The sequence below is a fragment of the Schistocerca cancellata genome, chromosome 1 (genome assembly GCF_023864275.1).
Source record: "Schistocerca cancellata isolate TAMUIC-IGC-003103 chromosome 1, iqSchCanc2.1, whole genome shotgun sequence".
Taxonomy (NCBI): Eukaryota; Metazoa; Arthropoda; class Insecta; order Orthoptera; family Acrididae; genus Schistocerca; species Schistocerca cancellata.
The window spans coordinates 313923429-313947509 of NC_064626.1; positions in this window are offsets into that span (position 1 = coordinate 313923429).

Consider the following 24081-nt stretch of genomic DNA (forward strand, 5'->3'; position numbering starts at 1 on the left):
CCCCTAGTGAGATAAGCCTCTACATCTTTACATTTGTCCTCTAGCCATCAGTGCTTAGCCATTTTGCACTTCCTGTCGATCTCATTTTTGAGACGTTTGTATTCCTTTTTGCCTGCTTCATTTACTGCATTTTTATATTTTCTCCTTTCATCAATTAAATTCAATATTTCTTCTGTTACCCAAGGATTTCTACTAGCCCTCGTCTTTTTACCTACTTGATCCTCTGCTGCCTTCACTACTTCATCCCTCAAAGCCACCCATTCTTCTTCTACTGTATTTCTTTCCCCCATTCCTGTCAATTGTTTCCTTATGCTCTCCCTGAAACTCTGTACAACCTCTGGTTCTTTCAGTTTATCCAGGTCCCATTTCCTTAAATTCCCACCTTTTTGCAGTTTCTTCAGTTTTAATCTACAGGTCATAACCAACAGATTGTGGTCAGAGTCCATATCTGCCCCTGGAAATATCTTACAATTTAGAACCTGGTTCCTAAATCTATGTCTTACCATTATATAATCTATTTGATACCTTTTAGTATCTCCAGGGTTCTTCCATGTATACAACCTTCTATCATGATTCTTAAACCAAGTGTTAGCTATAATTAAGTTGTGTTCTGTGCAAAATTCTACCAGGCGGCTTCCTCTTTCATTTCTTAGCCCCAATCCATATTCACCTACTACGTTTCCTTCTCTCCCTTTCCCTACACTCGAATTCCAGTCACCCATGACTATTAAATTTTCATCTCCCTTCACTATCTGAATAATTTCTTTTATTTCATCATACATTTCTTCAATTTCTTCGTCATCTGCAGAGCTAGTTGGCATTCAAACTTGTTCTACTGTAGTAGGTGTGGGCTTCGTATCTATCTTGGCCACAATAATGCGTTCACTATGTTGTTTGTAGTAGCTTACCCGCATTCCTATTTTCCTATTCATTATTAAACCTACGCCTGCATTACCCCTATTTGACTTTGTATTTATAACCTTGTATTCGCCTGACCAAAAGTCTTGTTCCTCCTGCCACCGAACTTCACTAATTCCCACTATATCTAACTTTAACCTATCCATTTCCCTTTTTAAATTTTCTAACCTACCTGCCCGATTAAGGGATCTGACATTCCACGCTCCGATCCGTAGAACGCCAGTTTTCTTTCTCCTGATAACGACATCCTCTTGAGTACTCCCCGCCCGGAGATCCGAATGGGGGACTATTTTACCTCCGGAATATTTTACCCAAGAGGACGCCATCGTCATTTAATCATACAGTAAAGCTGCATGCCCTCGGGAAAAATTACGGCCGTAGTTTCCCCTTGCTTTCAGCCGTTCGCAGTACCAGCACAGCATGGCCGTTTTGGTTATTGTTACAAGGCCAGATCAGTCAATCATCCAGACTGTTGCCCTTGCAACTACTGAAAAGGCTGCTGCCCCTCTTCAGGAACCACACGTTTGTCTGGCCTCTCAACAGATACCCCTCCGTTGTGGTTGTACCTACGGTACGGCTATCTGTATCGCTGAGGCACGCAAGCCTCCCCACCAACGGCAAGGTCCATGGTTCATATTTGAATACGCACGCTTATACTAATATCTTTGGATCTTCATTGTAGAACTAAATAAAAATTTAAAAAAATGCACAAGTATTTTAGTTATTTATTGGGCAAGACAGGATTCAGTACACTGAAACGACATTTTTACCTCTCTTTTTCACAAATCTGTTTACGTTAATCTGAAAGCATGATTTGAATGACATTATTTTATTATTTACAGTTTCATCACGAGGAATATTTTGTTATGATATTATGTCATGATTTAGACACTTATCTTACGACAGATTAGTTCTGTTACTTATGTGTGCTATTTGTTAAAGGACAATGATACGACAATATGTTGCACCCTTTAGTACATTCTGAAACTTCAGTTATGGGAATAATATCGTATACCAGTGCTGCATAGTTACAATGCTTGTCAGGCATTATGTTCTCAGTGCAGAATGATCAGTATGAATCTCAGACTGCTACACTTAAAATTTCGACTGCCCAATAAGTCAATATATCTTCTTCATTATTCGTAAGTTATAACTGCTCTCGTGTCCTCCAAGAAGTCGTGTTTCCAAGTAAGATATAGTTAAATAATGTTGTTGAATTTTCACGAGAGTCTTTCAGATAGCTTTTCGTTTGTGTGGTTCAGTTTTATTTGATTATATTTAAGTGGCGTCATCCTTTTCAGTGAGTAAATTACTTCTTTCTTTTTAAGTGAATTCAGCTAGCGGAAAGATCATAACCAACAGGTACAGGAGACGAGTATTACGCCTTTCCAACGGGAGTTGGTTTAAAAACCGACAAGAATTAAAGTTTTAAACATGGCTGCGTGGGCAGCGATCGTTTAGAAAGGAAAACTGAAACAATAACATCCCTCTGTCGCAAAAATTATGTCTTTTGACCTGGTTTCGTCACTACTATGAGTGCCTTCATCAGAAGTAAACATCGAAACGGGTATAAAATAAATATCAAGCGATAAAGCTTTAGTCACAAATTTTTTGAAGTAAAATACGTGGAAGGCAAGCTATCATTTGGTGAGCTGCGGTGCTAACATCTAGGCGGCAGACAGACGTAATTACACGAGAATGTAAACAACACAGTTCTGTCCACTGAACCTGAGTTTTAGGTAGCACAGAACACGAAATTTACATAAATTAATAAGTATCCTTTCGCTTTTGTAGAAGGGTGTATGGCATGTTGGACGAAGTCTTAAGGAAATTTTAAAAAAATAATCACAGAAACTTATTTAATTAGTAACGAAGTCTCAAGGACGGTGTAGTAAAAACATTAGTCATGGTCTGACGAACAAATAATATCGCTGACGTCAGAAGAACTGACGTGGATTTGTATGAATTTGACTATCTTCCAAGATAGCTTCATCCACTTAAAAAACAAAATTAATTCAAATAAATTTCTGTACTGGTGTATCTGACTAAACTGATTGCAAATAGGTTAACTATTCACATTATTAGACTTGAAAACACGACGTATAATGCAAAGGCAGTAAAATGAGCGCTTGGTTACCCATAGTTACGAATCATATCCAGAAATACTTTGTTAACCCACGTAAATTAGTTTTCAGTATTGCAGTACGACCAAAAGCCTGCATAATTAATAACGCCATCTCAGATCAAGGAGAGTGAGTTAATAAAATATTTCTCACAGCCATGACTTCTAAGTCGAGGTACCCTTCCATATTCACTGGAATTTTGGATGCACTGTAAAATTAGAACCACGAAAATGTGAATGTGAAAATAAATAAATAAAGTATCGAATAACCATCAGGAGAGGAACGCGACGAGTGCTGTAATCGGAGTAGGCGCAGTGGCTGCTGGCGCCAGCACGCCGTCCGAGCGCCAGCAGCTGTCGCACGCAATTCTCAACGTCGAGAGCGCCTGAATTGCCGACACCACTCAGTTGCAGCTGGCGTCTCCCCTCTGCACCAAACTGGCGCCAACAACGCAGTTGCCTTAAGGGCTGTGAACCTCAACGCCGGCGTGTCACTGTACTGTGGCACACTTTGCGGCGTACTACGTTCGTAGTAACATGAGTAATATTAGCTGAGTATGTTTTATTTTTAAATGATGTGTTAAAGTAGTAAATGAAATTACATAATTGTGTTTCTTTGTCGTCCGCACCTCGTGGTCGTGCGGTAGCGTTCTCGCTTCCCACGCCCGGGTTCCCGGGTTCGATTCCCGGCGTGGTCAGGGATTTTCTCTGCCTCGTGATGACTGGGTGTTGTGTGATGTCCGTAGGTTAGTTAGGTTTAAGTAGTTCTAAGTTCTAGGGGACTGATGACCATAGATGTTAAGTCCCATAGTGCTCAGAGCCATTTGAACCATTTTTGTTTATTTGTCTCTGTTACAGGGGGCCGAGCGAGAACAGATGTCCAATGGACATGTGGCCGGAAATTCACCATTGCCATGGTAGACGTCACTGAAGAATTCCTCTGACCACGTGCCGTGTGTTCCTTGTGTGTTGCATGCTGTGTGATTGACGCAGCATCCTGTAAGCAGCAGAATGATCCGGTATTTATGTCGGAGCCTAGGCGAGCTGGTGTTTGTGTACGGTCGAGATGCAGCACGGCTATACCAAATGTAGTACCCTCACAGACGCCAGACACAACATTTCAAGCCCTGGAACTTCCTGGCAGATCAAAACTGCGTGCCGGACCGAGACTGGAACTCGGGACCTTCGCCTTTCGCGGGCAAGTGTTCTACCAACTGAGCTACCCCTGTCCGCTGTGCTGTTTTTGGTCATCCTCGAATCCTTTATCGGAGACCTTGCCCCCCAGCGTACCTTTCGCTGCCGGACATACGTGGATGGCCTCCTGCTCTTGACATGTACATCATAGAAATACATAACGCAATATCATGGGTCCGACAGTATGGAAAAACCTAGGGAAGCATCCTCAATGTCGTCAGATCAGCTAACACCTATCGTGGCCTCCAAGACAAAGGTGCACAGCTTTTGGCCACAATGGACCAACTTCATTACCTCGGCATTGCATTTATTGGACATGCCGACCACGCTGCAGCATACGCCTATCACTATTTGTTTCAGACGATATGAGAACACATCCATCAAAACTTCAGCAGCAGCCTAAATCAGCTCCAGCGAATAGCCTAGGTCAACACCTATATCATTGCCCAAGCTGGTACACGTTGCCCAAAGCTTCCCTCTGCCAGAGGTCCTTGGATGACAATAAGCTATTTTCCTATATTAAAAATATAGTTCGGATTATTGGTATTATGACTGATTATAACATTCAAATAGCGTTTACGTGAAATATGCTAACAATATACCTGTTATTTTTATGTAATCGAAGCTCGAAATTCATTAAATATCAAGATTCGGTAGCGTGATTGAAAACGCTCTGTTACTGGCTGGACCTCTGATGACGTCACTGCTTTCGTTTGTTTCAGAGAGAGTTAGACGAAGTCAAGAGGTATTTACGTACTTTTTCTGCAAACATTACACTTATTTGGTGATGAAAAACGTAATTTCAATTTTCAAGTAACAATAAGAAGGTATTTTGTGAATGCTGATAGCGGAAACCTTGCGAAAGTTGATGCGTTTATGCTCCGTCCATTTACAGCTGTGATATGCAACGACCGATATTCTTGTCTCTGCTCCCTGTAGCATCACTGAACTAGCTCAAAACTAAGGAAATGTAGAACTTTTGCAAATAAGTCCGTTTGTAATAATTGTCGGCTGTCATCCAGGAACTACGACCCAAAGCACAATAAAATTGTTCTTGGGAAATCTTTGTCTTGATTTCCTTTATTGAACACACTCGGCAGAGAGACTGCACCAAGCAGGCTCTCGGTAGCGTAACAGACAGCGCATCTGACTTTGCACAAAGCGCTCGCGTTTTCGAATCCTAGAAGGGTAATATATTTTTCAAAAGTTTTGCACGAAATACGAAATAAGTGTTAGCAAGAGCAGTCGCTTCGATGGTGGGACGTAATATATATCTATAGCTTCACATTAATCTTAGTCTGAGAAATAGACAACAGAGTATAAACGCATTGACTTTGCGATCACAGAATTCAGTATTTTTGAAGGAACTGCTAGTAGGGGAGATATCACCATACGTCCACAGTACAACTGGGTGCACGACGATGATGTTTTCTATACGGAGAGATACAAAGCATGTACAACATACAGGTAACGCAAACGCAAGGGCTGTGATGTTTGTGAGTATAAACTAACGTCAGTATCTGAAGCAGACTTAACTTCAGCTTTATGTAAGTTGATCAAACTTCAAAAGCTTAGACAATAAGGATCCTAGCTCGACAGTACGAATATAAAAGGAAAACACTGTTTCTAATAGAGTAAATAGTGCGCGGTCACATTAACTTGAAACTATATTTTTGCACTTGACGTGCGTGAACGTGATTGCAAATGTGAGCAGGTGTAAACAGCAAGAGAGACACAATAATATTCTATTTCTGATCGGTGTGGTGAGGTCCTGTAATTGCGATTTGGTTTACATGTAAGAGGACTATCGAGTCATTTTACACATAGGTGAAATTATTGTTCCGGGTTAGCTTCGAACCAACGATCTTGGGGCATCATCTTATAAAATTCAATGGTGTACCGTTTTAACAACTGAGCAACCGATTAATATGCGTGAAATAGGATAAAACATCAATTTCCAGTACGAATTTAATTTCGTTGAATGACACGTTCCTCCTGGTAACAGTGGGTAAGCATATCTCGGAGGTACATTAATGTTAACTTCACAGCGCAAAACATTTTTAATTATTTTAAGAAACTTGTCCATCGACGTGGTGGCAATTTATCGATACTATGGAACCACATTTTGCGCATCTTGTCACACTTTGGAACACTCAGAACAACTTTTCAGGAGTTTTTATAAATGTACTTGTACACTATGGTGCTACATACCATTTGTAATTCATTTTACGAAGCGCAAATTCCAAAACAACAAGACGTCACTGTGGATAAGCACTTTGATAGCAGGAGCAGCAAGCTAGCCAGTGCCAGTGACGTCACAGCCATCACATGACTCAAATGGAGCGTTTTCGCGAGCTTTCAAATTATTTGAGCTTCGTATCCGTTTTTATAAAATAACATTGATATTTAGAGGAAATGATCATAAAATGGCATAAGGAATCGTTTAATACAATTTCCAGAAAACTGTCAAATGCCTTATTGTGGGCGGCATTTGTGTACTTGGTACCGGTGGGGACCACCTCCAAGATCCACTACTACACATTCACCTTCCCCACTTCAGAAGAAGCACTGTCTCATCCATATTAGAGCCAGGACATCCACTTTATATTTAACTTCTACGACAAGGCGTTGGAGACGGCCTTCCATGTCCCTTGTGCACAGCCTCTTGGAGACTGTTATGCCACCTTCCCCATTGTCGACCGTCGATGTGGCCCACGTTGTCCCAACATTTTCCCACATGTAGACTTATTTTGTGGAACTCAACTGCATATGTAACGCTCTTCTAACCACGTGCACGCCACTAGCGAAATCATTTTACAAGTTGTTATAACACAATGCAAATGGTTCTGAGCACTATGGAACTTAACATCTGAGGTCAGTCCCCTAGAACTTAGAACTACATAAACCGCACTAACCTAAGGACATCACACACATCCATGCCCGAGGCAGGATTCGAACCTTGGACGGTAGCAGTGATGCGGTTCCGGACTGAAGCGCCTAGAACCGCTCGGCCACAACGTTTCGCAATGCACACTCCGCAATATCCTGGAGAACCTCCACCCAGATATCAGTTGGACAATGATTTGGAAGACCAATCATGCGAATTTCAAATGGTTCAAATGGCTCTGAGCACTATGGGACTTAACAGCTGCGGTCATCAGTCCCCTAGAATTTGGAACTACTTAAACCTAACTAGCCTAAGGACATCACACACATCCATGCCCGAGGCAGGATTCGAACCTGCGACCGTAGCAGTCGCGCGGTTCTGGACTGCGCGCCTAGAACCGCGAGACCACCGCGGCCGGCTGCGAATTTCCTTGCAACTGATGCACAAGCACCGTGGTACTGCATCATCAACGGCAAATACCCGACAAACCAGCGACTACAACATATTGGACTGGCCGAATCACCGTTATGTACTCACCGCCACAGTGAGGAGGCTAATGAGTATGTTCGTTGACGCACGATATCTGGCAACTCGTGCAGCGGATACTGGGATGTTATCTCCACGTCCCACCAATGACTCTCAGCCCGGAATTCTTCTGATTCATGAGGACACACATTTACAACTTACGAAGCACCACCGCGTTATCTTATGGACCAAGAACCTGACGACTGCATACCTCTTGGAGGAGGAGGAGGAGATTAGTGTTTAACGTCCCGTCGACAACGAGGTCATTAGAGACGGAGCGCAAGCTCGGGTGAGGGAAGGATGTGGAAGGAAATCGGCCGTGCCCTTTCAAAGGAACCATCCCGGCATTTGCCTGAAGCGATTTAGGGAAATCACGGAAAACCTAAATCAGGATGGCCGGAGACGGGATTGAACCGTCGTCCTCCCGAATGCGAGTCCAGTGTGCTAACCACTGCGCCACCTCGCTCGGTCATACCTCTTGAGAGATGGGCACACTCCAAGCTCGACTTCTAGTAAAGTGTTTTGGATGCTCACACCGCATATCAATACTGCGCTATCAATTTGTTAATTGCTTGTACAGTGTATTTTAAGACCTTCTTCAGTTGGGGTGTAACTGACATTAAATGCGCTTGTCGCCTCACAACACTCGTTTTTGGAATGGTACATTATACGCCTGTTAGGAGCGATATGGAGATGCCAAGAAAGGAATCAAAGCCAATGTGCACTCCGTGTGTGTATCGGGTGCAGTCATACCAGACGTGCAAAGGGTCCTGCTGGATGCCATGAAGAGCACAGAGTGGAGCCAACTGCAGGTGGTGGCTCACGTCGATACCAGTGATGTGTGTCACCTTCGATCGGAAGAGGTTCTCTCTGGTTTCGAGCGGCTAACAGAAGTGGCAAAGGCTGCCAGTCTTGCTTTCGAGATGGAAGCGGAGCTCTCCGTTTGCAGCACAGTCGACAGGTCGGATTGTCGACCTCTGGTAAAGACTCGAGTGGAGGGTCTGAACCAGAGAGACAGATGGTTCTGCGACCGTGATGGCTGCAAATTCCTGCACTTGCGCCATAGGGTAGTAGGGTTTCGGGTTCTGCTGAATAGGTCAGGAGTCCACTACATCCAGGAGGCGGCTATACGGGTAGCAGGGGCTGCGTGGCGTGGACTGGGAGGGGAAACACAAAAAGGACTTCCCAGTGTCAAAGGGTGCAGGCCGAACACAGGAAGAACGTAGATACAGAAACCGTAGGTATAACAGTTGTAAACTGACGTAGCTGTGTTGGGAAAGTATCACAGTTCCGAGCGCTAATAGAAAGCACTGAAAGTCGGCTAAAGTTGCAGATAAGTTCAGCCGAAATTTTTGCAAAGGACCTAACTGTGTCCAGAAAGTATATCCTACACACTGTTGGCGGTGACATGTTTGTTGATGTTAGCAGTAGTTTATCTCGTAACGAAACTTAAGTAGATAGTTCCTGTGAGTTAGTATGGGCAGAGATTATTCTTGGCCACCGGAATAAAATATTAACTGGATACTTTTAACGTAGTCACGATTCAGATGATACAATTGCTGCAAGATTCAAAGAAAACTTGAGTTTAATTTCAAACATGTACCCGACTCATAAAATTATAGTTGCTGGTGACTTTAATTTACCCTAGATATTTTGGCGAAAATAAGATTTTAAATCCAGAATTACGGACAAAATATCATCCGAAATTGTGCTAAATGCATTCTCTGAAAATTATTACGAGCAGTTAGTTCATGAGCCCACGCGAATAATAAACTGTTGTGAAAACACACTTGACCTCTTACCAACAAATAATCCTGACCTAATGACAGCCATCAAAACGGTTGCAGCGATTAGTGAAAACTGGGTTGTCGTAGGGACTTGGAATATTGTAACCCCCAAATTCTCCTAAATCAACGCACAACATACGAACTAGAAAAAGCAGACAAAAATTCGGTTGACGCCTTGCTGAGAGACAATCGCCGCTTCTTTGAAATTAACAATGTAAGTGTAGACCAGATGTGGCTTGAGTTCAAAGAAATAGTATCGGCAGCGATTAAGAGATTTGTACGAAATAACAAACGACGGAGCTGATCCCCCTTGGTACACAAAATGGATCAGAACACTGTTGCAGAAACAACGAAAATAACATGCCAAATTTAAACGGACACAAAATCTCCAAGCCTAGCGGTCTTTTACAGAATCTCGAAATTTAGAGCGGACTCCAATGCGAGATGCTTATAATACTTTCCACAACGAATCTTCGTCTCGAAACCTGGCAGAAAATCCAAAGAGGTTCTGGTCGTATGTGAAGTATGCTGGCAGCAAGACACAATCAATGCCTTCTCTGCGCGATAGCAGTGGAAATACTATCGACGACAGTGCTGCTAAGGCAGAATTACTAAACACAGCCTTCCGAAGTTCCTTGAGATAGAAGACGAAGTAAATACTCCAGAATTATAATCTAGAACAGCTGCAAATATGAGTAACAGAGAAGTAGATATCCTCGGAGAAATGAAGTCACTTGCTCGTAAATCACATAACAGAAGCAAGTCTTACGGTTCAGGCTGTATAGCAATTAGGTTCCTTTCAGAGCATGCTGATACAATAGCTCCATATTTAACAGTCATATAGAACCGCTCGCTGGTCGAAAGATCCGTACCCAAAGACTGGAAAGTTGTACAGGTCACACCAGCATTCAAGATAGGTAGTAGGAGTAATCCACTGACTTACAATCCCATACCATTATCGTCAATATGAAGGATTTTGTAACATATATTACCCTCGAACATTATGAATTACCTCGAAGAGAACGGTCTATTGACGCACAGTCAACACGGATTTAGAAAACATCGTTGTTGTGAAACACAACTAGCTCTTTTTTCACACGAAGTGTTGAGTGCCTTTGACAAGGGATTTCCGATTGATTCTGTATTTCTAGATATCCAGAATTTTTTGACACTGTATCTTACAAGCGGCTTGAAGTAAAATTGCGTGCTTATGAAATATTGACCAGGTATGTGACTCGATTCGTGATTTCCTGTCAGAGAGGCGTTGTACAAGTTAGTGTTACAGGCAGTCTGTTGTTCCCTATCTATATAAACGATTTAGGAGGCAATCTGAGCAGATGATGCTGTCGTTTATCGTCTAATAAAGTCATCAGAAGATGAAAACAAGTTGCAAAACAATTTAGAGAAGAACTGTGTATGGTACAAAAATTGGTAGCTGACCAACATAACGAAAAGTGAGAGGTATTCCATATGAGTGCTAAAAGGAATCGGTTAAACTTCGATTACCCAATTTATCAATCAAATCTAAAAGGCCGTAAATTCAACTTAATACCTAGGAATCACAATTACGAACAACTTAAATTGGAAGGAAAACATAGAAAATGTTGTGAGGAAGGCTAACCAAAGACTACGTTTTATTGGCATGACACTTAGAAAATCTACTACAGAGACTGCCTACACTAGCTTATCCATCCTCTTCTAGAACACTGCCGTGCGGTGTGGGATTTTTACCAGATAGGACCGACGGAGTACGTCGAGGAAATTCAGAGAAGGGCAGCACGTTTTGTACTATCGCGAAATAGTAGAGAGAGTGTTACTGAAATGATACAGGATTTTGTTGACGCTGACCTACATAGAGAAAAACGATATTCATAATAAAATAAGCGAAATCAGAGCTCGCGGAAAGATGTAAGTGTTCGCTTTTTCCGCGCGCTGTACGAAAAAATGGTTCAAATGGCTCTGAGCACTATGGGACTTAACTTCTGAGGTCATCAGCCCCTAGAACTTAGAACTACTTAAACCTAACTATCCTAAGGACATCACACACATCCATGCCCAAGGCAGGATTCTAACCTGCGACCGTAGTGGTCGTGCGGTTCCAGACTGTAGCGCCTAGAACCGCTCGGCCACATTGGCCGGCGCGCTGTACGAAATTGGAATAATAGAGAATTATTGTGAACGTAGTTCAAATGGTTCAAATGACTCTGAGCACTATGGGACTTAACAGCTGAGGTCATCAGTCCCCTAGAACTTAGAACTACTTAAACCTAACTAACCTAAGGACATCACACACATCCATGCCCGAGTCAGGATTCAAACCTGCGACTGTAGCAGTCGCGCAGTTCCGGACTGAAGCGCCTAGAACCGCTCGGCTACCGCGGCCGGCTTGTAAACGTGGTTCGATGAACTCTCTGCCAGGCACTTTAATGTGATTTTCAGAGTATCCATGTAGATGTAGGTTTAGTCCCGGCCAGTGAGCAGGGATGCGCTGTAATAGGGGAATAAGTGCCCGTGACGCCTCACAGTTTACCTTTCTTTGTTTTCTCCTTTATTTCTACTATTTTATTTCTGTTTCTTGTCATTCCCCCAAATGTTTGCGGGACTTGAGACGTTTGGAAAGTTCATCCTTACAGAGCGCTGGTGGGACAAAAATAAAAAATAAAAAATTTAAAAAGAAATTAATAAAACTAGGAAAAATTGACGGCTTCTACACATTCCCTTACTCGGCACTGAAATCGTTGTACCACTTCCTAATTACCAAAAAAAAAAAAAAAAAAAAGGGAAGGTAAGGCGTCCGCTCGCGGAAAATCTGGGTTTCACTCCCGATCCGTTGCATTCCATTATACAGTTGAAGTTTGTCCGGATGTGCAAAGGCGTATACGTGTTGTGCATTTCATAATTTTCGCAGTCGCCGCTGTTCCTGCACATTAATGTGCGAAGGAACATTGCATCGTACTTTGCATATCGTATATTTTAATAATCAGTGTTGAGGCTGAAACCATTAATACGTACTCAACTGTAAATGGACTACCTGATCAAGATGCACAATTAATGGAAATAAACTACAGAACACACAGGGCAGGTTTGTTAATGAGAACAGGATACATTGTTTCAGGAGTGAGGTAGAAGAGATATGGGATGAGGTATGTATAGAAAGAGATGCTAATATCTGACTCCATTTAATCTGTAGTAAATTTGAGTCATTGTTTGAAAACTGCATTCCTGAAAGTTATACAGAATATTCACTGAAAGAACCCAGTAAGAAACTGATAATTAAGAGAGTTAAAATCTCGTAAAAGAGGAAGAGGGCATTTATATAAAGGCCAGAATAATTCTAGAAGTGATATTACTTGCATAATATAATAGCCTTATTTTAAGGAAAAACACTAAAATGTCAAGAAGCATGTACATCCTGACTGACATTAATAATGCAGACAATGAGAGTAAAACTATATGGAATATTGTGAAAGAGGAGACAGGAAGCCAGTCATAGTACAACATACCATAATAATTAAACTAAATGATAATGTTGTAAGTGATAATTTATGAATTGCAAGCACGGTTAACTATCACTTTCTAAATGTAGCAGTAAAAATAGGATTAAGTGAATGACTTGTTCAAGTTGGAGACTATATTAGAAACGTAATTCCACAAAACTTTAAGCCCATAGGAGCACCAACGTCATTTACAAAAATTAATATAATTGTAAAGATTCCAAGAAATGAAACGTTTTATGGCACTGATGAAACTTGATTGCGTATATCATGTTAGTCGCTTAGAAAATCCTAGGTTTTATGCGTTACACAAAAATCGTTTTATATCACATTTAACGAACGTAATACCAAAGGTTGTGTTGAATAATTCAAACAATGTCGCAAAGACAGAATATTTTAGTTACTGGAGAGAATGCACTAAGGGAGTCCCACAAGGTTCAGTTCTAGATACACTGCAGTTTCTTATACATGTGAATGACCTCTTGCTTAAAAATCATCAAGCTGAATACATATTTTTGCAGACGATGTTAGTTTTGTAATAAAGCCCAACAAAGATAAAGCAAGAGACGAGATTATTTATAATGTTTTTCAGAAAATTATTAACTGGTTCTCAGGAAATGGACTCTCCCTTAGTTTTGAAAAACAGAAACGCACTCTATTCAGTTCTGTGCAAGAAATTTAATCATACCATTTGCCATACCACATGAACAGGAGTCAGTAAACAAGAAAGAAAGCTTGGAAGTACATATTGAAGGAAACTTGAACTGGAAACAGCATATTAGTAAGCCACCAGTTACTTTCAGCGACTTTTGCTCTTCATATAATTGCTAGTCTTACACACAGACGAATTTATCTGATTAGATATTTTACATATTTCCCCTTATTAATGTCATATGCAGTAATTTTCTAGACTAACTCAACACCCAGAAAAAATATGTAGATTGCACAAAAAGAGAGCAGTAAGAATAAAATGCGATGTTGGCCACAAGGGTCATGTGAGTAACTGTGCAAGGAACTAGGCATTTTAGCTGTACCATCGCAATGCATACACTAGCTAACGAAATTCCTTATAAACAGTGAGTCACAATTTGAGAAGAACAGTGATGTCTATATCTACAACGCTAGAGGGAAAACTGAATCATAATTAAAGCTGTCATTGGCTCAGAAACGAGTTCAATATGCAGTAAATTTTTTTTATCATTTGCCCAATAACACAAAATGTATAACCTGAAACAAAGCAGTTTTTATTTATAACAGAAAAACCAAATAGAAATTTTCATTGGTTTAGCTTCAAATATGCTTCCATAAGAAATATTTCCACAAAATCTTTCATCCACGGTGTCGTCCACATAGTGTTTGAATTTCCAATAAAAGTGAAACATTTATTTCTTTTGTTTCTAACCAAGAATCCACATAGAGATTTTCTTACATTTAGCTTTAAAAATGCTTTGATAATAAAATATTTTCATAAAACATTTCATCCCTTGTTTCATGACCTTAGGTGTTGAATTTCCAGAAATTATGAAGCAAATATTTTTTTTTAAATTTGTAACAGAGAGTTTAAATACCATTTTTCGCAGATATAGCTTTAAAATGCTCCAGTTGTTCTTCAATAAAGTTTTATTCTAAAAAAAATTCACCCACTATTTCACTCCCATAGGGGTTAAATTCACAAAAATGTTGAAACACTTGTTTATTATTTCTGACCGAGAAACCAAATACTGATTTTCATAGCCCTACCTTCGAAGTTCGTTTAATACCGACATATTTAAAAAAACTATTTATCCCCTATTTGACTCTCTTAACGGAAAAAGTTCGAAAAGTCTGTTCTTAGACGACGCCTGCAGAACAAGTTCAACACAATCTTTAAATTCCAGGTTTCTGGTCTTTGCGTTTTGTGCTGGGCGATGATGAGTCAGTCAGGTAGTACATTGCCTTTTATAGAATATATGTAGACTGATCTGACGAGGCCTTTGTAAGCTACCTCCTTTGTGGGTGCACTCCACTTCCTGAGGAATTCATTCAATGTATCGCAGCGTGCCATCTGTTGTAAATGCGATTAGACTTATGTGGTCGTCCCCATTTAATTGCATACTCCTACCTATGTTAGAAATGTGACTGCTTCCAGTGATTATTCAGCAACCTTTTTTTATGTTGAGGGACAACCGTTTGTCCCTGCACCAAGAATCGATTTTTCATTTCGCTATGTTTTCTAGCCTTGCGATCTCTCTAAATACAATAGCTTCATCCTTGAGAAGTCTCATGGAAATTTAAAAGTTATCCAACAGGTCGTTCCCACAAATGAGAAAAGTAATAGTCCTATAATACGCCGTTAGCGTACACCAAAAATTATATTTATGACCTGTGTGACAGGAGCTCAAGAATACATACACAAATGCAATATTCCGTACGGTCGTGTTTTATTCATTACGCAACATTTACCACTTATTTCACTCGACAAATTTGCTTATATTTCTAATACGAATACCACTTATTTTGTCAAATTATTGTTGGAAAAATTGAGAACAGGATAGCGTAACGTCACATAAAGGATCTTATCCTCGTTCCTAGCGTTATATCTCGGGGACTAATAAACGATTTTCTAATGAGTGAAGAATTCCTGTCTGCTCTGCCACGTTGCTTATCCGCTCCACGTGAAACACAAAAATGACTACCAGTGGCAATTGTCAGCCTGTAAAACGCTACATTACAAGAAACTAAACAAATAAATTTGGCATCATGTTAAACAATTGCAACTTATAATTGCAGTGCAAGCGGCAAGGAAATGACTGTCAGTGTCGTTACTACGTGACCCAATATTTTGTCACTGCTGTTCATCCTCTACGACGGACTATGAGTGCACCATTCATCCTTGTATAATCCAGTAATACACCACAGAAGTCTCTAAGAATTCCGAGGTTCAAGTATTCACACGTGCTCAGATGTGACAATAAAACCTGTCATCTTTCCAGAAAAGAAATTATAGCAGTAAAAACAAACCCATGACACTGGACATTGGAAAGAGTTCATGTGAACTAGTTCCACTAGATATCCTAGTCTAAATGTAGTCTGCGTAGAAGAACAAACTATATGGCGCTATCGGTGCAAGGAAATACGCATCTTCTACTAACATTAAATCGAAGCATCTGGACAACAGGGAAAACTGCAGATATGTCTGAATACTAACTAAACTCTCAAGTTCCTTGCGTTATGGTACATTGTTTTGTATGTAATCAATCTCCGTCAGTAGAGGAAAGATAAAATGGATAACATTTATTTCGTGTTTCCTGGGAAGCTGCCTGACGATACCAATGACTGGGACTGTCACCCTCGTTTACCTTCTCATCTGCTGTATGCCTGCGTATCTCTACTGCTGTTACCACCACCAGGCAAAAAGAAAACAATACGGAATTACCTCCGTTGGGATGATAAGGAGCAACTTGTTCATCGTTCCGACCTCAGAAGATGCTACATGGGAGAAAATACACGTTGCTATACCGTATCTTCTGAACAATAGTAGAAGCTGTTAAGACTTCCTTCAGTGTCATATTCACTGATATTTCGGATAAAATATGGCTAATTTAGCTGATCAAGAATGAAGAAGAGAATCGTCCATGGCCTTGATGAGGAAAATTTTGAAGTCAACCGCCCAAAACCTAAGTCAGGATAGCCGGTCAGGGATCTGTGAGAAAAGTTAAACTATTCTTCACTCGTACTGGATTTTTGATCCATCAAAATTATACAGTACAAATACTAAAATACATACCAGATCACTCTTTCTATTACGACAGTAGCACGTATTATGGATAGTAATACCTGGGACGCTATATCAGATTTCCTTGCTACTTTTTTTCATTCATAATATATGTCACATTTCCTCCGCAATGGGGATGTGTAGGCAGCAGATAAAACCGAAATTAAACCGAAAGTGTGCAAAGTTCACAGTAAACTGACAGAAATTGAAACACCTAATATAATATCTTGATTTTAAAACTCTGTATACATCCTTATCGTAATCTGCGAAAATTTCAAATAAATTGATGACTTTTTAATTCGGATAAAATATGTGGAGATGATTATGTAGACGTTATAATCGATCGTACTGATGCATTAAAATGATTATGTTCATTATGAACAGGATCGGATGATACTATAAGGGAACTCTGAAAAACGGCAAGAGATAAGTAAAAACAGGTAAAGGGAAGAGAAACGGGATAGTAGTGAAAAGTAGGCTGTTTATGTTTTCTTATTGGCAACGTTACGTATCGCTCTGTATGAAAATCACTGGCTGTGCTGTGTGCAGTCTGTGGCTAGTTTGCATTGTTGTCTGCCATTGTAGTGTTGGGCAGCTGGATGTTAACAGCGCGTAGCGTTGCGCAGTTGGAGGTGAGCCGCCAGCAGTGGTGGATGTGGGGAGAGAGATGGCGGAGTTTTGAAATTTGTAAGACTGGATGTCATGAACTGCTATGTACATTATGAATTTTGAACACTATTGAGGTAAATACATTGTTTGTTCTCTATCAAAATCTTTCATTTGCTAACTATGCCTATCTGTAGTTAGTGCCTTCCGTAGTTTGAATCTTTTATTTAGCTGGCAGTAGTGGCGCTCACTGTATTGCAGTAGTTCGAGTACCAAGATTTTTGTGAGGTAAGTGATTTGTGGAACGTATAGGTTAATGTTAGTCATGGCCATTCTTTTGTAGGGATTTTTGAAAGTCAGATTGCGTTGCGCTAAAAATATTGTGTGTCAGTTTAAACACAGTCATGTATAATTTTTTCTAAGGGGAAGTTTCATATGTCGACCCTTAGCCGAGGATACCTCACTGGAATCTTCTGATTTTTTCTTGTAGTTTGTGTAATTAGTGTAGATTTTGTTTATTGGTAGCACGTAATTGTAGAGAGAATCTCCTTTGTAGTTGCAGTCTTTCATTGTTGTACAGTAAAACAGGTGTGGCACGTATGTAAATTTGCACCAAGTATTTCGCAGCTGTGCTTGCAATTAATTAGATATCATTTTCAGTGCTATGTTAATGTGTTTTCTTATTTTGCTCTTCAAATTGTGCATTTCTGTGTTGTCATGTCAAATATTGTGACAATAATGGCGTGTGAAAAACGGAACACTAGGCTCCAAAGTCAACTGAGAAATAATAGTGACGACGAACGTAGCTTATCAGCGCCACCAAGTAATGAATTAACTAATGTTCAAAGTAGTAATTTGGTAATTGTGCATAGGGAAATGGAGTGGGCTGCAAATAATGCTGTAGGCAGTGAAACAATTAGTGAACAGGGAAGCATTATCGATCGATCGGTCGGCAAGAGCTCGCTTCAGAAATCCGAAATGACAGGACACAATCTTGCAAATACTGTAGATTCAGGTTTTGCGTCCTCACCGTTTTCTCAAATAAGTCAAGACACATTTTCTGCTTGTCAAAATGTGAATGTTGCCGGTGCAAATTCTCTGTCGAAAAGCATAGAGGAACAGATTCCAGACACTAATACATTATTATTGCAATTAATGCAACAAATGGAACAAAATCAGAGACAAACACAGCAAAAGCTTCAAAAGTTAGACGCAATGGAACAAAATCTTCAAAAGTTAGACACAATGGAACAAAATCTTCGGAAGTCAGACACCACACTTGAACAAACACGTGACGATTTAACTACTGAGTTACATAACATTGAATCGAAATGTTCAAAAAGTCTGTAATGACGTAAAAACACAAATTTGTGAGTATTTTCAACCTATTTTTTCGCGGCATGAAAATGCATTACAGAATCACGAAGCAGCCATAAAAGAACTGCAAACTATTGTTCATGAAAATCATGAGACCTTGCAAGCTAAAATTGACTCAGTTGCATCTACCGATTTGGTTACACAACTTGCAAAAATTCAGGAAAACTTAAAGGACACAGTAGATTCGATTTCAACACAAATGGACACTCTGAAACTTGGTTCAGAAAAACGCACTGAGGAAATGTGTTCACTATCGGAGAAAGTAGCCGAACTTTCGGATCAGTTTACTAACTTATCTACAAAGGTAGATGATGATCTGAATGACACAAGACCCGTAGCCTTCACTGACACAGAAGAGTATGAACAAATTAGAAAATTCAAACAATATCAAAATAAAATCAATACACAGCACAAAAGAGAAATCCGGGAAGAACAAGATCAGTTGACGCAGGTAATACAAGAATTACATATTTCAGAGGACACTCGCGCTCCAGTACGGGAAGAGGGACATAGAAATACGGAACAACCACAAAATAATAACACAGGACACTTCGGAAATTATGAAAGAAATTGGCAAGGCGCATTGGATTTTGAGATGGAACCGCCGAAACGAAGTAACAATGAGCGATGTGCGACTCGCCGACACGATGATTTCGACTATAAGCTGTTCATTACTACACGTAAATTCAAAACATTTAAGAATTCTGACAACGACATTCATCCACAAGCATGGCTTCATCAATTCTCTCATTGTTTTCCTCCCAACTGGTCATTGGAGCACAGGTTAGAATTTCTGTGTGGCTACTTGGAGAATGAACCAGCTCTAAGAATGTGATCGGTCATTCACGATTGTCACAGTGAAGGAGAATTTTATCATGCCTTCCTCTCAGCGTATTGGTCTCAAGCTACACAAGACTGAGTAAAACATAGGATCATAATGATAAAACGTTTCGAACAAACTGAATTTTCCAGTCTTATGAAATAGTTTGAAGACATGTTGCATAAGAATGAGTATCTTTCAACCCCATACAGCCCCTCAGAACTCATCCGCATTTGCTTAATCAAACTTCTTGAACATTTACGACATATTACTTTATCAGGACGTTGCAAAGACGACATTGAAGCATTTCAGGGACTGTTACAAAAACTGGAAATTGACACTGACAATCGCGGAACGCGAAAACAGGACCACAACAATTACAGGTCACATCTGTCACAATTCCGCGATGACAGAAATAATACATGACAAAGCTATTCTTATAATGTAAATCGTGACCACAACAGACACCACCCGTATGACAACCGTTGGCAGAGTAGTAATAATTACAGGGAAAGATCACCTCTCCACGGTAATGACTATCACAGAGACAATCAGAGAAAGAGACAATTTGGGAACCAAAATAATTATTATCAAGGGAGACAGAATAACTTCAGATGCAACGGTCCAGTGCGCAGTTACGATTCAGGGAGAAATTCTCCACCACGTGACCGACAAGAAAGAAACTATGGAATCTACCGACATGACGACAGACGATATGATCGTAACGACAGACCTGAATGGCATCAGAACTGGCGGGATTCAAACAGAGCAGGGCCCTCTCGACAACGTGAATTTGTAGAAGTTAGGTCTCCAAATCCCAATAATGATGCGCGTCAACAAAGACACAATAGGCAATGACTCATACCGCTGGCAGCCACAAAACGTACTTATGAAACTGACGACGCAGCTGCCGTAGCTAGTAATTATGTAAAAATGGAAGACATTAGGGACATTTTACTCCAGGAACACGACGTAAAACATAACAACATTGCATATCCTATGATTCACATTACTGGAAATGACGTAAAATTTACGGCAGTACTTGACTCTGGCAGTCCCATTTCAGTAATTAGTGAAACAGCTTTTAGCAAATGCTACAAATCGAACAATTGCCCCACACTTCCGTTATGAAAGATTAAATTACAAGGTGCAATTATTGGAAAAAGTGTATATGTACTTCAAGAAAGCAACTTAGAATTCTTTTGTCAAAGCCACAGTTTCTCTATGAACTTTCTTGTTGTTCCATTATTGTCGACGGAAATTATACTGGGAGTAGGCTTTTTGAATGAATACAAAGCAATCTTAAACTTTCACGATGCTGAAATAAGTTTAGAGAAAGAATGTAAGTCAATAGCTTTGAAATTTGAAGACTGGCTCTCAAACCATGACGAGGAAATTAATCGGCTGTACCTTCTGTTAGATAACAGTTCGGATTATTCTACGGAACTAGACACTAACAATCACTCTGCAAGTACTGACAGGGGTGATATCGACGGCATATTTGAAACTAATGAGTTAATTCAGAATAAAATTCAAACAATTGATAATTGTAATGACACTGATAGGCAGGATCTTTTTGAGATTTTAGAAGCACATTCCACAGTTTTTACTCACGAAACAGGAACAATCAAGGGATTTCAATACCAATTTCATGTTCGTGAGCATACTAAATTTTGTGTTAGACCATACGTAATTCCAGCATATTATAGGGACCGTGTTGAAACAGAAATACAGTCTATGCTTGACGAGGGCATTATTGAGCCTGCAGTAAGCTCATACAACAATCCATTACATGTTGTTGAGAAGAAAAATGGATCGATCAGGCTTGTCTTAGATTCGAGACAAATCAATACTATCATTATTCCTGAAACAGACAGGCCGCAAACATTGAAAGAACTTCTTCAAAATTTTAATGGTGTAAAAGTGTTGTCTTCCATTGATCTCAGATACAGCTTCTATCAGATCAAACTTCACCCAGAATGTAGAAAATACACAGCTTTCCTTTGTTTCGGCGTTTGTTATCAGTTTCGGAAACTTCCTTTTGGTTTGAACATTTCTTCGGCAGCATTCATTCGCGGGCTAAATTCCATACTACCTGAGTTCTTAAAACGTCACAGCACCTTATATGTGGACGATATTCTAATAGCAGAAGCTTCATGGGAACAACATAATCGCATCCTCAACAGTTTGTTATGTATTTTTGCAGAATCTGGAATTACAGTTAACTTGGAAAAGTCTGAATTCGGTAGGTCAAAGGTGAGGTTTTTGGGACATATTATTTCTTCTGAAGGCTTTCAGCCAGATCCTGAAAAGTTAGAAGCAATCAGAGCCATTCCAGTTCCATCCACAAAAAAACAAGTCCACGGTTTTCTAGGTCTCGTAAATTTTTACCGTCGTTTTCTGAATATGCAAATTCTTGTTACACCCAAACATTGTTCTCTCACTGGAAAAAATACTATTTGGAACTGGGACGAACAAGCACAGTTGGAATTCAATTCTTTGAAATAATCGCTACTTAATGCGCCAATACTAGCTCATCCAGATCTGTCACAAGATTTCTGCCTTAGCACGGATTCTTCTAAAGTCGGTCTTGGTGCCCATTTATTTCAAGAAGTCATAGAAAATGACATTACCATTCAGAAAACCATTGCTTTTGCTAGCCGAGTGCTAACAAAATCTGAAAAAAGTTATTCCGTTACTGAATTAGAAGCTTTAGCTATCGTTTGGGCATTTAACAAATTCCGTTTCTTTCTTTCTGGTAAGCACGTAAAAGTATACAGTGATTAACTTGCTTTACAATTTCATATGTCTTCAAAATTAAATCATGACAGGTTAAAACGTTGGGCATTGTTTCTGCAAGAATTCCACTTCACAATAGCCTACATTCCCGGCAAGGAGAACATTGTTGCGGACGCACTGTCACGCGCACCGGCTGGGCTTGTGAAAAGTAACACAGAAGGCAACCTCGAGAAAAATTTCGGTATTCTTTAAATTCAGAAAGTCGCCTTTGAAAACTTCATCACCACATCTTTAAAGGACATTGCTCATGAACAAGATAAAGATCCGATTTGGAAAGACATCAAGAGCAAATGGCACAAAAAGACACACACACAGATTCGGCATTATTATCTGGTTAGAAACAACATACTCTTCAAACGCTGCACCATTGATGACAAGCTATGGGTACTTTGCATTCCTGACGATTTTGTTAGTAAGCTCATTTGGTACATACATTTCAGCTACGCACATTTTGGCCCACGAAAATGTTATCATATTCTTCGAACGACTTGTTATTTTAACAATATGGAAAAGAGAATTCGAAGAGTCATGTCTATTTGTAAACTTTGTCAAAAGGCGAAACCATCTACTATCTCCCATAGTGCTCCGCTGTTTTCTATCATTCCTTCTAAATTAAAAGAATTTGCTGCTGTTGATCTCTTGGGACCGCTTGTCAGAACATCTAATGGCTTTTCGTACGTTCTAGTCGCTGTTGAACTTACTTCAAAATTTGTTTCTTTCACACCGTTACGTAAAGCCACTGGACGGTCTGTATCCAACGCCTTTGTTAAAAATTTCTTACGTGAAGTTGGACACGTTAGTAAAGTCATTTCAGATAATGGACCGCAATTCAGATCTACTGTTTGGTCACGCATGCTTCAGAATCATAAAATCAAACCTGTTTTTATTTCATTGTATTCACCACATTGTAACCCCTCTGAACGGATTATGAAATAAATCAATAAGCTTTGCAGACTTTATTGTCACAGAAAGCATCAGCATTGGGACAGATATTTACACTTATTTCAAAACATGCTGAATGAAATGCCTCATGACTCCACTGCTTTACCACCTACTCTTGTACTGAAGAATGAAGAACCACCGAACAGAATCAGAAAGCTTGTACCTTTCCCGAATACACGCAAACTTCGACACAAAGACATAATTGCTTTGGCTATTACAAATATAAAGTCTGCAGCAGACAAAAGGAGAAAACTACACGGTAAAGCAAATGCAAAGGAATTATATATTGGTCAGAAAGTTCTCATTAAAGCTCATTCATTGTCACATAAGAAGAAACACTTGAGTCACAAATTCTTTCTAGTTTAACAATAGACCTTACAGAATCCGACGTATACCACATGATAATTGCGTTGAAGTTGAAACTCTGCGTACTAGAAAGACTAAAGGTTTACACCACATTTCACATGTAAAAGCGTTTATTGAAAGATAATCTGCTTTTTAACTTTGTCTTTGCCATATAACTTTTCACTTTACATTGCTAGTATGCTTTGTCAGACTTATAATCTGTTAACATGCAACAATGTTTGAAGTTAAATATCCAGTCAAGAACCAAGAGAACTTATGCATTGTTATTGTGAACAGATGACACAGCATTATTGTGTGTGTACATTCTTGCTTGTTAGTTGCACGATTACGTAACGACTATAAGGCTCATATTCTTAGAACATTTACCAGTACTGCTAATGAATTTTAATGCAACATTTTGGTTTACTTGAAAATACGTTCTGGATTTAAAGTACTTTCTGTGAGATTCTAGATGACACAGTGGTTAGTTTATGTGACAGCTACACGATTT